At 46.4% G+C, this 16,472-nt stretch overlaps 2 protein-coding genes across 2 annotated transcripts in view; one reads left to right on the top strand and one right to left on the bottom strand.

Moving 5' to 3' along the window:
- rsph14 (radial spoke head 14 homolog) overlaps nucleotides 1–16,472 on the top strand; it is a 1,169,762-nt gene that overhangs the window by 403,070 nt on the left and 750,220 nt on the right. The gene's annotated exons all lie outside the window — the stretch shown is intronic.
- The window catches only part of gnaz (guanine nucleotide binding protein (G protein), alpha z polypeptide), a 344,621-nt gene that overhangs the window by 208,969 nt on the left and 119,180 nt on the right, over nucleotides 1–16,472 (bottom strand). The gene's annotated exons all lie outside the window — the stretch shown is intronic.

A 16,472-nucleotide genomic window follows, 5' to 3' on the forward strand; every position in this document is an offset into this window, starting at 1 on the left:
GGAATCGTGTAGTTTTGCCAAAAGAAGGCAGGGAAATGTTTATATGCGACCTTCACAGTACCCACCCAGGCATAGTCATGATGAAGGCTATCGCCAGGTTGCACGTTTGGTGGCCCGGCATTGACTCGGAATTGGAGTCATGCGTACACCAATGCAACACTTGCTGATAGTTGAGCAATGCACCAAGGGAGGCCCCACTGAGTCTGTGGTCATGGCCCTCCAAACCGTGGTCAAGGGTCCCCATGTAGATTTTGCTGGCCCCTTTTTTGGGAAAGATGTTCCTAGTAGCAGTGAACGCTTACTCTAAACGGATTGAATGTATAATAATGTCATCATGTACGTCCACTGCCACCATTGAAAGCCTCCGGGCCATGTTCGCTACCCATGGTTTGCCCGATGTCCTTGTTAGTGACAATGGACTAGGTTTCACCAGCTCGGAATTCAACGAGTTCATGACCCACAATGGCATTAAACATGTCAGGTCTGCGCCGTTTAAGCCCGCATCCAATGGCCAAGTGGAACGAGCAGTCCAAACTATCAAGCAGAGCTTGAAACGCGTGACGGACGGTTCCCTACAGACCCGGTTATCTCGGATTCTGCTCAGCTACTGCATGCGACCCCACTCGCTTACCGGGGTTCCCGCTGCAGAATTGCTAATGAAAAGAGCACTCAAAACCAGGCTCTCCTTAGTCCACCCAGATCTCAATGATCATGTAGAAATCCAGCGTCACCGGCATAACGTGTACCACGATCGCATGGCTGTATCGCGTGACATTGAGGTTAATGGCCCTGTGTTTGTTCTTAATTACAGTCATGGTCCTAAATGGGTTGCTGGCACTGTATTAGCCAAGGAGGGGAATAGTGTGTTGGTTGTCAAACTTTTGAATGGGCAAACGTGTAGAAAGCACTTGGATCAGACCAAACTGTGATTCACTGACAACCAAGAACAATTTGAAGAGGACATTATCATCAATGGTCCACCCACACACACCCAACCAGCAATCAACCTCGCGGTCAACCATGAGGATGAATCCACCATGCCCGACAGTCCGATCAGACCAGCCACACCGCAGTGCAGCAATGATCCGACCGACTCACCTATGCTAGGACTTCAACTCAGGCAATCAACCCGGGAACGCAGAGCCCCGGGTCGTCTCAACTTGTAAATAACTTGCATCTAAGACTTTGGGGAGAAATGATGTTATGTATGTTAAACATTATCAACGTGTAAGACTTGCCACCAGTGGGTGCACCTGTGGGCAAGCAGGTATAAAAGGCAGTTTACCATGCTGCTTCAGCACTGTGGAGTTACATTAAAGAGACTAAGGTCACAACAGTTTGCGCTTACAGCACACAGTCTTGTGGAGTTATTCTGAACATAACAGGTTCATCGGCACTATTCTTTCCTTCCACCCCACCCCCATCCTGGCATTAACAGTCCTTGGTATTGAGAAAATGCAGAGTTAAAGAAACTGTGACTTGCAAGGATACTTCTTATCAGCCATGTATAACATTGTTATCAGACTTGCAGGACAGATTCCATTTAAACACCTCTCCTTCAAGACTAGCAAAACCCACTGTGGCAGGCAACATGAGTTCTCACAGTGGGTCTGAGTTAACATGGTGTATTATTGTTTCCAGAAGTTCCTGTCACCCTGGTAATGAGAGCGAGACAGACTGAGAGTTAACACGATGAGGCCGAAATTCAGCCTCCCAATAGGCCTGTTACCGCCGGAAAGTGGCGGCCATGCGGTGTGTTGAATTGCTGCCGATTTGCAGTCGAATAGCCGCTGCTCGCAAAATTTTCCCCGCTGGTTTTTCCAGTGGGCCCCACTTCTGCCCCGCTGCTGCCAAACCTTCCTAAGTGCATCATCAAAGCTGATGTCCTGCCCTGCAAACAAAATTCACCGTAACTAATCTTCCAGCCGCCGCTCAGTGTCCCCGACAGTTTTTTCTGTCAGTGCACTGTGTTTGCAGTGTGTGTAAAATGGCAGTGCAACCTCCATTAAAAGGAATGCCGCACTGCTGCGGCCGCCATTTTTTTTTGTCAGTCGGCTGTCAGGTCGGCCCAACAATTATGTTCCCGGGTTTGGACGGGCCGCCAACAGGCAGCCTGGTACCCCCTCTAGGGTGCCAGGCTGCTGGCCCGGTCGAAACGCTCCCTGGTGGCCCAGTGGACCTAACTTAAAAAGCTGTAGAGCTCGCAGTGGATCTCCCCATTAACTGAAGGGGAGAGACGGGTTGACGCGCCAGCGTGATGACATCACCAGCCCGCGCTGATAACTGACAGCGGCGGAGAGTACGTCCCACCTCCACTTCCACCCCATTATGACAGACACTCCGCTCTCGACCCCAAATCCGCACCCATTATGACCAACTTCCTCCCCGTTCGAAAAAAAACGACAAAGAGCTGAATTTTGCAAGATGTGGCGGCCAAAACACAAGAAAAACGGTAGGTGCGATCCCTTTCCGGCGGGGCTGAATTTCAGCCATGAGTCATACCTCTATCATTCCTACACGATGTGCATGGGGAACACTGCCTTCACTTAGCTTGGCCAACATTGGCCATTCTTATGAATTCATTAAACCTCTTCCTGCACTGTTAGGCAGTTCAGATTGCACGCATTGCCTCTGCTATCTCCCTCTATAAAACCTAGCTCGTCTTTGTTGGACCTTGCTCCCTCAATCCCCAGGAGATCTCTTCTGGACCTTATTTTTGCAAAAAAACGTTCACTGAAGCATCAGTAAATGTGGGTGCTCTTCCTGCTGCTCACCCCTCCTGATGTTGTTCCTTCCTCATTCATTGCTGCACTGTTCTGCTGCTCCCTGCCAAAAAATGCTCTGCATTTTAATCGGTAGCAGCATTTTAAACACAGCAGCACCACTGAACTTCCCAGCCTCAAAATGGCGGTAAACCAATAGGCAGCGATTTTACCACATAAATAACATGGGCCAATCCAGGAAACCTGAACGTGTTTGTCATGGGGTCAAATGTTATTCAGAGGAAATCCAACCTGCAGTGTTTGAAAAAGAAATTCGAGGTTTGTAATTACAAATCTGGTTAGAAGTGCGTGAAATTTAGTTCAAACAAAAATCTTTAAATTCAGCCTTTTGGATAGAACCATCGCATTTTCAGTTCATGCAATCAGCTTACAATTGGACTGCAGTCAAAGCACAAATAGTTCATTATGTTCGAAATAAATGAAACAGGCATGCAAGTATTTCCTACCAATTAGTTAGAATGGTACTCTGATTAAATAACTAAAAAGATTGTTTTACAGTGTTACAGCCCAACTGGCTCATCTGGCTGAGTGCTTGAATCCCACCTGCCAAGCTGTGAGTTTTGAGTGTTGGAACTGTGTTTCATTCAAATTAGCTTGCTTCAGTCGGGTGCATTTGTTATTAGGAAGTTGGATCGAGCGTTCATATAGAAGTAAAGGGTTCTTTACTTCTCCAGAGCATTGCAGCACTGGAGCTGTGGGTGGATTTACTCTGGAGCATCCACAATGCTGAGAATGACGTGAATAGCACGCTTAGTGAGCTGGTCTTACTGCAGGTAAAGGGTACACAGCCAGATAGGGAATGGGTGACCAACAGGAAAAGCAGTGCAAGGAAGGTAGTGCAGGGTCCCCTGTGGTCATCCCCCTGTAAAACAGATACACTGCTTTGGGTACTGTTGAGGGAGATGACTCATCAGGGGAGGGCAGCAGCAGCCAAGTCCATAACACCATGGGTGGCTTTACTGCACAGGAGGGCAGGAAAAAGAATGGGAGAGCTATAGTGATAGGGGATTCAATTGTAAGGGGAATAGATAGACGTTTCTGCGAATTCAACCGAGACTCCAGGATGGTATGTTGCCTCCCTGGTGCAAGGGTCAAGGATGTCTCGGAGTGGATGCAGGGCATTCTGAAAAGGGAAGGTGAACAGCCAGTTGTCGTGGTGCATATAGGTACCGATGATATAGGTAAAAAACGGGATGAGGTCCTACAAGACGAATTTAGGGAGCTAGGAGCTAAATTAAAAAGTAGGACCTCAAAAGTAGTAATCTCAGGATTGCTACCAGTGCCACGTGCAAGTCAGAGTAGGAATCGCAGGATAGCTCAGATGAATACGTGGCTTGAGGAGTGATGCAGTAGGGAGGGATTCAAATTCCTGGGACATTGGAACCACTTCTGGGGGAGGTGGGACCAGTACAAACCGGATGGTCTACACCTGGGCAGGACCGGAGCCAATGTCCTAGGGGGAGTGTTTGCTAGTGCTGTTGGGGAGGAGTTAAACTAATATGGCAGGGGGATGGGAACCTATGCAGGGAGACAGAGGGAAGTAGAATGGGGGCAGAAGCAAAAGATAGAAAGAAGAAAAGTAAAAGTGGAGGGCAGAGAAACCTAAGGCAAAAAGCAAAAAGAACCAGATTACAGCAAAATTCTAAAGGGGCAAAGTGTGTAAGAAAGACAAGCCTGAAGGCTCTGTGCTTCAATGCGAGGAGTATTCAGAATGAGGTGGACGAATTAACTGCGCAGATAGCTGTTAACGGGTATGATGTAATTGGCATCACGGAGACATGGCTCCAGGGTGACCAAGGCTGGGAACTCAACATCCAGGGGTATTCAACATTTAGGAAGGATAGACAGAAAGGAAAAGGCGGCGGGGTGGCATTGCTGGTTAAAGAGGAAATTAATGCAATAGTAAGAAAGGACATTAGCTTGGATGATGTGGAATCGGTATGGGTGGAGCTACGGAATACCAAGGGGCAGAAAACGCTAGTGGGAGTTGTGTACAGACCACCAAACAGTAGTAGTGAGGTTGGGGACAGCATCAAACAAGAAATTAGGATACATGCAATAAAGGTTATCATGGGTGACTTTAATCCACATATTGATTGGACTAACCAAACTGGTAGCAATATGGTGGAGGAGGATCTCCTGGAGTGTATTAGGGATGGTTTTCTAGACCAATATGTCGAGGAACCAACTAGGGAGCTGGTCATCCTAGACTGGGTGATGTGTAATGAGAAAGGACTAATTAGCAATCTTGTTGTACGAGGCCCCTTGGGGAAGAGTGACCATAACATGGTAGAATTCTTTAATAAGATGGAGAGTGACACAGTTAATTCAGAAACTAGGGTCCTGAACTTAAGGAAAGATAACTTCGATAGTTTGAGGCGTGAATTGGCTAGAATACACTGGCAAATGATACTTAAAGGATTGATGGTGGATAGGCAATGGCAAACATTTAAAGATCACATGGATGAACTTCAGCAATTGTACATCCCTGTCTGGAGCAAAAATAAAACGGGGAAGGTGGCTCAACCGTGGCTAACAAGGGAAATTAACGATAATGTTAAATCCAAGAAAGGCAAAAAAATTGGCCAAATAAAAGCAGCAAACCTGAGGACTGGGAGAAATTTAGAATTCAGCAGAGGAGGACAAAGGATTTAATTAAGAGGGGGAAAATAGAGTACGAGAAGAAGCTTGTGAAGAGAAAAAGATTAGTGAAGACAAACGTAGGTCCCTTGCTGTCGGATTCAGGTGAATTTATAATGGGAAACAAAGAAATGGCAGACCAATTGAACAAATACTTTGGTTCTGCCTTCACGAAGGAATACACAAATAACCTTCCGGAAGTACTAGGGGACCGAGGATCTAGTGAGAAGGAGGAACTGAAGGATATCCTTATTAGGCGGGAAATTGTGTTCGGGAAATTGATGGGATTAAAGGCCGATAAATCCCTGGGGCCTGATAGTCTGCATGCCAGAGTACTTAAGGAAGTGGCCCTAGAAATAGTGGACGCATTGGTGATCATTTTCCAACAGTCTATCAACTCTGGATCAGTTCCTATGGACTGGAGGGTAGCTAATGTAACACCACTTTTTAAAAAAGGAGGGAGAGAGAACGCTGGTAAGTATAGATCAGTTAGCCCGACATCAGTAGTGGGGAAAATGTTGGAATCAATTATTAAGGACGAAATAGCAGCGCATTTGGAAAGCAGTGACAGGATCGGTCAAATCAGCATGGATTTATGAAGGGGAAATCATGCTTGACAAATCTTCTGGAATTTTTTGAGGATGTAACTAGTAGTGTGGACAAGGGAGAACCAGTGGATGTGGTGTATTTGGACTTTCAAAATGTTTTTGACAAGGTCCCACACAAGAGATTGGTCTGCAAAATCAAAGCACATGGTATTGGGGGTAATATACTGACGTGGATAGAGAACTGATTGGCAGACAGGAAGCAGAGAGTCGGGATAAACGGGTCCTTTTCAGAATGGCAGGCAGTGACTAGTGGAGTGCCGCAGGGCTCAGTGCTGGGACCCCAGCTCTTTACAACATACATCAATGATTTAGATGAAGGAATTGAGTGTAATATCTCCAAGTTTGCAGATGACACTAAACTGGGTGGCGACGTGAGCTGTGAAGAGGACGCTAAGAGGCTGCAGGGTGACTTGGGCAGTTTAGGTGAGTGGGCAAATGCATGGCAGATGCAGTATAATGTGGATAAATATGAGGTTATCCACTTTGGGGGCAAAAACGCAAAGACAGAATATTATCTGAATGGCGGCAGATTAGGAAAAGGGGAGGTGCAACGAGACCTGGGTATCATGGTTCATGAGTCATTGAAAGTTGGCATACAGGTACAGCAGGTGGTGAAGAAGGGAAATGGTATGTTGGCCTGTTAGCTGGGGGATTTGAGTATAGGAGCAGGGAAGTCTTACTGCAGTTGTACAGGGCCTTGGTGAGGCCTCACCTGGAATATTGTGTTCAGTTTTTGTCTAATCTGAGGAAGGACGTTCTTGCTATTGAGGGAGTGCAGTGAAGGTTCACCAGACTGATTCCTGGGATGGCTGGACTGACATATGAGGAGAGACTGTATCAACTGGGCCTTTATACATTGGTGTTTAGAAGGATGAGAGGCGATCTCATAGTAACATATAAAATTCGGATAGGACAGGCCAGGTTAGATGCGGGAAAAATGTTCCCGATGTTGGGGAAGTCCAGAACTAGGGGACACAACCTTAGGATAAGGGGTAGGCCATTTAGAACTGAGATGAGGAGTAACTTCTTCACTCAGAGAGTTGTTAACCTGTAGAATTCCCTGCCGCAGAGAGTTGTTGATGCCAGTTCATTAGATATATTCAAGAGGGAATTACATATGGCCCTTAGGGCTAAGGGGATCAAGGGGTATGGAAAGAAAGCAAGAAAGGGGGACTGAGGGAATGATCAGCCATGATCTTATTGAATGGTGATGCAGGCTCGAAGGGCCGAATGGCCTACTCCTGCACCTATTTTCTTTGTTTCTATGTTTCTTTCTTAGATGGATGGAAAACAGTGGAGTCAGACCACTGTCAACCCACTCTAGTCACACAGTGACACGGATGATATTTTATGATATTTGAAACGATACAATGTAATTGCATATGTATTCAGCAGAGGAAACCTAGTCTTGAAACAATACTATAATTCATTTTGATTATCTAACTATCAGCCAGGAGATTATCAAAAGCTAGAATATAGTTGCGCTGCTGAATAAAAGCATAGGGGAGGATTTTACCTCAAAGCGAGATTCTGGTGGGAAACTGCTGCGGCAAAAGCAGCAGGAAACCATGGCAATTTTAACAGCGAGGCTTTATTTAATGCCCATTTCCTGCCTGAAACAGGCTTGAAGAGGGTGAAGAGTGGCCGTCATCAGGCCATGATCAGGCAGCCCTTGTCTTCCAGGTAAAAGGCTGGGGGGGGGGAGGCGGGAGGTTTCAGGAGGGTCTCGCAAAGGGAAGGGGGGGATGTGGAGGTTAGAGCAGGGGAGGCCACACTGCACTTTGTGGGGTTCAGAGAAGCACTCCTGTTCCTCGTGGCCGCACAAAGGAAAGTTTAAAGCTTACCTGAAGGGCCACTTCATCGATCAGACCCTGGTTAAAATTGCATTGGGGTAATGGAATAAAATCGCAATTTGCATAAATATATGAGGCTTCTGTGGCTTCACAAAGACACAAAACCTGCAGATTAATATTGGAAGTGGTAGGGATCTGAGTGGGTAAGTAACCAGTGTGGTTTTAACCACCCACCCACCCAGTTTCTTCTGGGCAAGTAGGGTTAAAATCAACACCATAGATACAGTGATCTTGTCGAAGAAGTGAGTCCTCTTCAATTCTATTCAAATCTAGTTCTACACATACAACAGTTACAAAGATGTCTGACTGACAAATTCAGAATGCAAATTGCCAACCTCTGTTAACCAGGATTGAAACAAGGGGCAGGTAGGGAGAACCTGTTGGCAAAGCTCGAATGGGGCAATCGGGTGAGATTCTTGATGGAATTTTGTCTGTGTTTGCAGCCAGTGAAAACCGTAGATTCAAGTTTCTGGTATTCCAGGGAGTCCTGACTGCTGGAGTGTGCACACTGGAGCACAGCAAAATGATAATCTGCTGATACATCAAGCTCAGGCAACACCTCCACCCTGAGCAAGACAAACAAAATTATCTCAGGCTCAACTGGTTGCTCTTGTGTGCCCCCGTCGTCGCCCCCTGCCCCCCCCAAGCCCCCAAGTCAGCACCTATGCCTCCTGGGGTCAGAGAATGTAGGTGAACTGTAGGTAAGATATTGCCTCTGCCCATGGGTGGACCAGAGCACACTTTTCTTAATGAGGGAAGCAGAGGCTTAGCTGGAATTTGTTTGGAGTGTTTCTACTACATATTGTGATGCTGAGTTTCTCCTGTTTGGCTGGAAACCAGCCTTGTAGTGTTCAATCTTTAAAAAAAACTATTCATAAAAAACTTTCTTGTACTTATATTTATACAGTTAAACATACTCGGCATTGTCTTTATTTTTAACAATCTGAGAAGTTAATGTAATATCTGGTAAAATGAAGATGAACGTGGCTGTGCCGGTTATGCCACAAGTATTTTTAACAATCAGCTGTCTGCTGCAATATATCCTTTTAATACCATGAACAACTGTTTGACTTTAGGGGGGAAACGATTGTTTTGGTACTCCCGAAAAGTAGTAGGCCCCTGGAATACATTTCCAGCTGGTGCGATGGGTGTTGACTCTCTGCATGCCTTCAAGAGTTCTTGACTGGGGCAGAGATCGCATCATCTCAAAGGTAAATGGTTTTACAGATAACACTTGGTCATGGGATCTCCTGAATTAGTTTCAATTGCCTGAGGGGGTCAGAGAAGAATTTCCAAGAGCAGTTTTTTCCTTACTGGCCTTGGGTTTTTTTCCTGTTTTTTTTTGCTTGTACAGGAGATTACACGACTCCGGGGTGGGGGTATGTTTGGTCCTGATGCTCCAGCCATCATGGCATTGACATACTGTTATGTATGTAAACATTGTAACTGCGTAAGGCTTGCCACCAGAGGACGCAACTGTTGGAGGCCCAAGGGTCACCTGCACACCTCGTGCAAGGGAGAATGAAAGGTTGTCTGCCATGCTGCTTCAGTACTCTGGAGTTGTATTAAAGAGACTAAGGTCACATCAGTTTTAGCTCACAGTACTCAGTCTTGTGGAGTTCCACACTTAACAATTGGCGATGAGTAACAAATTATGAACTTTCACGCGGTCATGGCTGCCGTTGGTATTTTAGAGAGATTTGTAGAGGGTAAGGATTGGGAAGCCTTCATTGAGCGTCTCGACCAGTGCTTTGTGACCAACGAGCTGGATGGGGACGATAAAACGATCAAGCGCAGGGCGATTCTCCTCACCGTGTGTGGGTCCACAATATACGGCCTCATCAAGAATCTGCTGGCACCGGAGAAACCAGCGGAGAAGACATATACAGTGTTGTGCACGCTGGTTCGGAACCACCTCAAGCCAAAGGAGAGCGTTTTAATGGCCAGGTATCACTTTGACATGCACCACTGCTCCGAGGGCCAGGATGTGGCGAGTTATGTCGCCGACCTGAGACGCCTTGCGGGAACTTGTGAATTTGCTGGATTTTTGGGGAAATGCTGCGGCACTTTTTTGTGCTTGGCATTGGCCATGGGGTCATTCTTCGCAAGCTGCTGTCCGCCGAATCCCTAGACCTGAACAAGGCCATCACGATAGCCCAGGCATTCATATCCATGAGTGATAATACCAGACAGATATCTTCCCAGCATCGAAGCTCACCGGCAAGTACTGTACATAAAATAACGTCACTAGCAGGCAGAACTGCATATGGCAGGGTCTAAACGTCTGCAGCTGCAAGACCTAGGATGACTCAGAGTCTGCCATCGAGCGTGAATGCAAATCCATTAGCACCATGTTGGCGCTGCGGGGGTAATCATCAAGCCCATCAATGTCGATTCAAGCACTAGATGTGCAAAGGCTGCAAAACAATGAGACATCTCCAGCGAATGTGCAAGAGCGCTGCAACTCACCACGTGGCAAAGTCGGCAGAGGATGATAGATCCGACGTGCATCACGCGGAACAAACGAGAGGCAACTCAACCCGAAGAGGAAGTGTATGGGGTACACACCTTCACCACCAAGAGCCCTCCTATCATGCTGAAAGTCAAATTCCGGTATTCCGGTATCAGTGGAGTTGGACATGGGGCGAGTCAGTTAATTATGAGCCAGAAGGCTTTTGAGAAACTGTGGAGCAACAAGGCACAAATACCCAAACTGAGCCTGATTCAGACAAAGCTGCGCATCTACACCAAAGAGCTCATACCAGTCATTGGCAGTGCGGCAGTTAAGGTATCGTACGATGGAGCTGTGCATTATTTATCACTGTGGATTGTACTAGGCGATGGCCCAACGCTATTCAGCAGAAGCTGGCTGGGAAAGATTCGATGGAATTGGGACGACATCGAAGCACTATCTTCAGTGGATGATGCCTCGTGCGCCCAAGTGCTGAGCAAGTTTCCATCGCTATTTGAACCAGGCATCGGCAACTTCACAGGCGCCAAGGTACAGATCCATCCAGTCCACGGTGCATGACCCATTCATCACAAGGCTCGAGCGGTTCTATATATGATGAGGGAGAAAGTCGAGATCGAACTGGACAGACTTCAACGAGAGGGAATCATAACGGCAGTCGAGTTCAATGAGTGGGCCAGTCCGATTGTTCCAGTGTTGAAAAGCAAAGGCACGGTCAGAATCTGCGGAGACTACAAGATAACGATCAACCGAGTGTCGTTACAAGACCAGTACCCGCTACCCAAGGCGGATGACATGTTCACAACGTTAGCGGGGAGGAAGTCGTTCACCAAGTTGGACCTAACCTTCGCCTACATAACACTGAATCTTCGAAAAGATTGACGTTCATCAACATGCACAAAGGGCTGTTTATATACCACAGGTGCCCTTTTGGGATTCACTCAGCTGCTGCCATCTTCCAGAGGAATATGGAGAGTCTGCTGAAATCGGTTCCGCGCACCATTGTGTTTCAAGACGACATCCTGATCACCGGTCGTGTCACCACCGAACACCTACACAATCTGGAAAAGGTTCTAAGTCAACCAGACAGAGTGGGACTCAGGCTGAAACACTCCAAGTGTGTTTTCCTGGCGCCAGAGGTCGAATTTTTGGGAAGAAAGATTGCGGCAGACGGCATCAGACCCACAGACTCAAAGACAGAGGCCATCAAGAATGCACCCAGACCACAGAATGTGACAGAGCTGCGTTCGTTCCTGGGACTCCTCAACTATTTTGGTAACTTTCTACCGGGGTTAAGCACTTGGCTGGACCGGTTCCCCATGTTGCTACGTAAGGGTGACGACTGGGTTTGGGATAAATCTCAAGAGACAGCCTTTTAGCAGGCCAGAAACCTACTTTGTTCTAATAAATTACTTGTACTGTATGACCCGTGTAAACGATTAGTGCTAGCTTGTGATGCATCTTCGTATGGGGTCGGCTGTTTGTTACAGCAAACCAATGTGTCGGGCAAACTTCAACCGGTTGCATATGCATCTAGAAGTCTGTCTAAGGCTGAAAGAGCCTACAGTATGGTTGAGAATGAGGCGTTAGCATGTGTATATGGGGTTAAGAAAATGCACCAATACCTATTTCGATTTCGGTTTGAGCTTGAAACCGACCACAAACCGCTCATTTTGCTATAATTCAGAAAGCAAAGGGATAAACACCAATGCTTCGTCCCGCATCCAAAGATGGGCACTATCATTGTCTGCCTATGATGATGTTATCCACCACAGACCAGGCACGGAGAACTGTGCTGATGTCCTCAGTCGCCTACCATTGCCCACTACTGGGATGGAAATGGCGCAGCCCGCAGACTTGCTTCTGGTCATTGATGCTTTTGAGAGCGAGGGGTCACCCGTCACTACTCGCCAGATTTCCCCGGGAACGGATGACCAGTTCTCATTGAGGATGCAACTTTTTACAAGTGATAGCATAGGACCAGCCAGGATCCTATGCTATCACTTGTAAAAAGTTGCATCCTCAATGAGAACTGGTCATCCGTTCCCGGGGAAATGCAAGATGAATTTAAGCCATTTCACCGACGCAAATATGAAATGCCCATCCAGTCGGAAATATCTCATAGAGACAAAGAACATAGAAAATAGGTGCAGGAGAAGGCCATTCGGCCCTTCGAGCCTGCACCACCATTCAATGAGTTCATGGCTGATCATGCAACTTCAGTACCCCATTCCTGCTTTTTCGCCATACCCCTTGATCCCCCTAGTAGTAAGGACTACATCTAACTCCTTTTTGAATATATTTAGTGAATTGGCCTCAACTACTTTCTGTGGTAGAGAATTCCACAGGTTCACCACTCTCTGGGTGAAGAAGTTTCTCCTCATCTCGGTCCTAAATGGCTTACCCCTTATCCTTAGACTGTGACCCCTGGTTCTGGACTTCCCCAACATTGGAAACATTCTTCCTGCTTCTAACCTGTCTAAACCCGTCAGAATTTTAAACGTTTCTATGAGATACCCTCTCATTCTTCTGAACTCCAGTGAATACAAGCCCAGTTGATCCAGTCTTTCTTGATATGTCAGTCCCGCCATCCCGGGAATCAGTCTGGTGAACCTTCGCTGCACTTAAGGAGGGTGTTAAAACAGGAGAGGGAGGTGGAGAGCTTTAGCAAGGGAATTCAACAGTGTTTAATAAAAATTAGCCTTGCTGAAACAGAATGCTTTCTTTCCCTGCCCCTAACTCCTTCTCCGTGTTAAATTTAGACCAGCTGCTACCTTGGAAAAGTTCCAAAAATTCTCACAGGCGATATTTGAATTCTCACAGTAGAGCAATATGACTCACTTATGAGGTAATCGCATGGTTTTGCCAAAAAAAGACAGGGAAATGTTTATAGGCGACCTACACAATACCCACCCAGGCATAGTCATGATGAAGGCTATAGCCAAGTCACATGTTTGGTGGCCCGGAATTGACTCGGACTTAGAGTCATGCGTACACCAGTGCAACACATGCTCACAATTGAACAATGCACTAAGGGAGGCTCCATTGAGTCTGTGGTCATGGTCCTCCAACCCGTGGTCCAGGATTCACGTAGATTTTGCTGGCCCCTTTCTCGGAAAGCTGTTTTTAGTTGTAGTGGATGCTTACTCTAAATGGATTGAATGCGTAATCATGACATCCAGCACATCCACTGCCACCATTGAAAGTTTCCGGGTTATGTTCGCCACCTATGGCTTACCCGACACCCGACAATGGACCGTGTTTCACCAGCTTGGAATTCAGCGAGTTTATGACCCGCAATGGCATCAAACATGTCAGGTCTGCCCCGTTTAAGCCCGCATCCAATGGTCAAGCAGAACGGGCAGACCAAACTATCAAGCAGAGCTTGAAACGCGTGAAGGAAGGCTTCTGCTCAGCTACCAGACGCGACCCCACTCGCTCACTGGGTTCCCACTGCAGAATTGTTAATGAAGAGAGCACTCAAAACCAGGCTCTCCCTAGTCCACCCGGATCTTAATGATCATGTGGAAACCCGGCGTCACCGGCAAAACATGTACCACGATTGCACGGCTGTATTGCATGACATTGATGTTAACGACCCTGCGTTTGTCCTTAATTACGGTCATGATCCTAAATGGGTTGCTGGCACTGTCTTGGCCAAGGAGGGGAATAGAGTGTTTATAGTCAAACTATTGAATGGACAAACGTGCAGAAAGCATTTGGATCAGACCAAACTGCGGTTCACCGACAACAAGGAACAGCCCGAAGAGGACATTACCATCATCGACATTACCATCATCGATCCAACAACACACACCCAACCAGCAATCGACCTCGCTGTCAAGCAAGAGGATGAACCTGCCATTCCCAACAATCCTGTCAGACCAGCCGTGCCGCAGTGTAGCAATGGTTCGACCAACGCACCCATGCCAGAATTTGAACTCAGATGATCAACCAGGGAGCGGAGAGCCCGGGATCGTCTCAACTTGTAAATAATTTGTATCAAAGACTTTGTGGGGGAGTGATGTTATGTATGTAAACATTGTAACTGTGTAAGACTTGCTACCAGAGGGCGCAACTGTTAGAGGCCCAAGGGTCACCTGCACATCTCGTGCAAGGGAGTATAAAAGGTTGTCTGCCATGCTGCTTAGGCATTCTGGAGTTGTATTAAAGAGACTAAGGTCACATTAGTTTTAGCTCACAGTTCTCATTCTTGTGGAGTTCTTCCACACTTAACACATACCAGCTGGTCTTTTCCTGCCCATTATTCTGTATCTTCATATGTTCTAATGTGGTGAATTGGTACCCAATGACATCAGTCTATTACATTGACAATCTTTAAGCAGTCTTTGCCCTTGTCCTTTTCAATTGTTATTCTGCAGGTCCCAGGATAAGCTTTGTGTTTTTAAAATGTAATTGTTCCAGCAAATATTCCATGAAAAGCTAATGTATCATCAGTATTGCAGTTTTCAACGTCAAAATCAATTGGCTTCAAGTGATGGCAGCATTGACAAGATGCCAAAAATGTCATCAGGTACTACAGGGCATGTCGCAGAATGAAGGGACATGATTCACAGCTTAATTTGGAGTCGCTGTATAAATATAGAATGCTGCACAGGGTGTGGAAGATCAATGAGCCATGAGCGGTCTAGGTGGAGCTTCTCGAGCCCCTTCAAGTAAAATGATTTTCCATTTATTCTGTCAAAGACATAAGCCTCGAACCTCTACCGTTACTTGGGGGGTGAAAATCCTGTGTCCCAACAATGGAGCAGCCGGAACGTGGGCCAGAACCAGACTCTGCCAGGTTTTCATCCCTTACCCACGTCACGGCCATCATAACTTCTGACAAAAAATCTGTCAGAGAGAGCTGTGGTTCAGGTGCTCTCTGGCAGTAGGTTCTGGCAATGTAGTATGGGTGTACAAGCACTCTGGGGATGAGGGAGGGAGTGGATTGATGCTTTGGATTAGGATCCCCATCGGCACGCTGCCAGTGGTGTGGTCTGCACCTCTAGCCTCCTGGGTCACTGGAGCCTGCTCCACTTTGCCAGGTTTTCATGCTTCCCTTTGCAACATAGCTAACCTGCTTTAGTTAGCCACACATTCTGATGAATTCGTCAGGGTTCTGACGAAGGGTCGTCAACCCGAAACCTTAACTTTATTTTTCTCTCCACAGATACTACCTGACCTGCTGAGATTTCCTCTGTTTTTATTTCAGATTCCAGCATCCGCAGTATTTTGCTTTTATATTAATCTTTCACATTCCCTGGTCTTATATATTTATTTATTTGTCTCATTATGGCTCCTTTCATCTTATGCTATTATATATCTATCTCCTGTTCTCCACCTAATCACTTTACAGTTCACTCATTGTGTTTTCTTGAGTATCTGGTCTTTTTTGCTGTCTTTCCTTCGCTCTGTCCATCTGTAATATCTTCAAGTTTTAATGAAGGGTTATGCCTGAAGTGTTAACATTCTTCGATTTTTGTACAGATATGCCCTGACTGGCTGAGCATTTCCAGCAGTTTCTGTTTTTGTTGCCGATTTCCTGTACCAACCGTATTATTTTTGTGACTGATTACCATACGTGACCGTGAGGGGGTGTGAGGGGCAGGGAGAGAGAGAGAGAGAGCTGAGAGTGTACTAAGAAAAACGCTACAGAAACGCAGCACAAAGCAAAATGTTGAATCATTGTGGGTGGAGATTAGAGATAGTAAGGGGAAAAAGTCACTGGTGGGCGTAGTTTATAGGCCCCCAAATAATAACTTCACGGTGGGGCGGGCAATAATCAAGGGAATAATGGAGGCATGTGAAAAAGGAACGGCAGTAATCATGGGCGATTTTAACCTACATATCGATTTTACAAACCAAATCGCACGGGGTAGCCTTGAGGAGGAATTCATAGAATGCATACGGGATTGTTTCTTAGAACAGTATGTTACAGAACCTACAAGGGAGCAAGCTATCTTAGATCTGGTCTTGTGTAATGAGACAGGAATAATAAATGATCTCCCAGTAAAAGATCCTCTAGGAATGAGTGATCACAGTATGGTTGAATTTGTAATACAGATTGAGGGTGAGGAAGTAGTGTCTCAAACGAGCGTACTATGCTTAAACAAAG

This window comes from Pristiophorus japonicus, chromosome 8 (genome assembly GCF_044704955.1).
Source record: "Pristiophorus japonicus isolate sPriJap1 chromosome 8, sPriJap1.hap1, whole genome shotgun sequence".
NCBI lineage: Eukaryota > Metazoa > Chordata > Chondrichthyes > Pristiophoridae > Pristiophorus > Pristiophorus japonicus.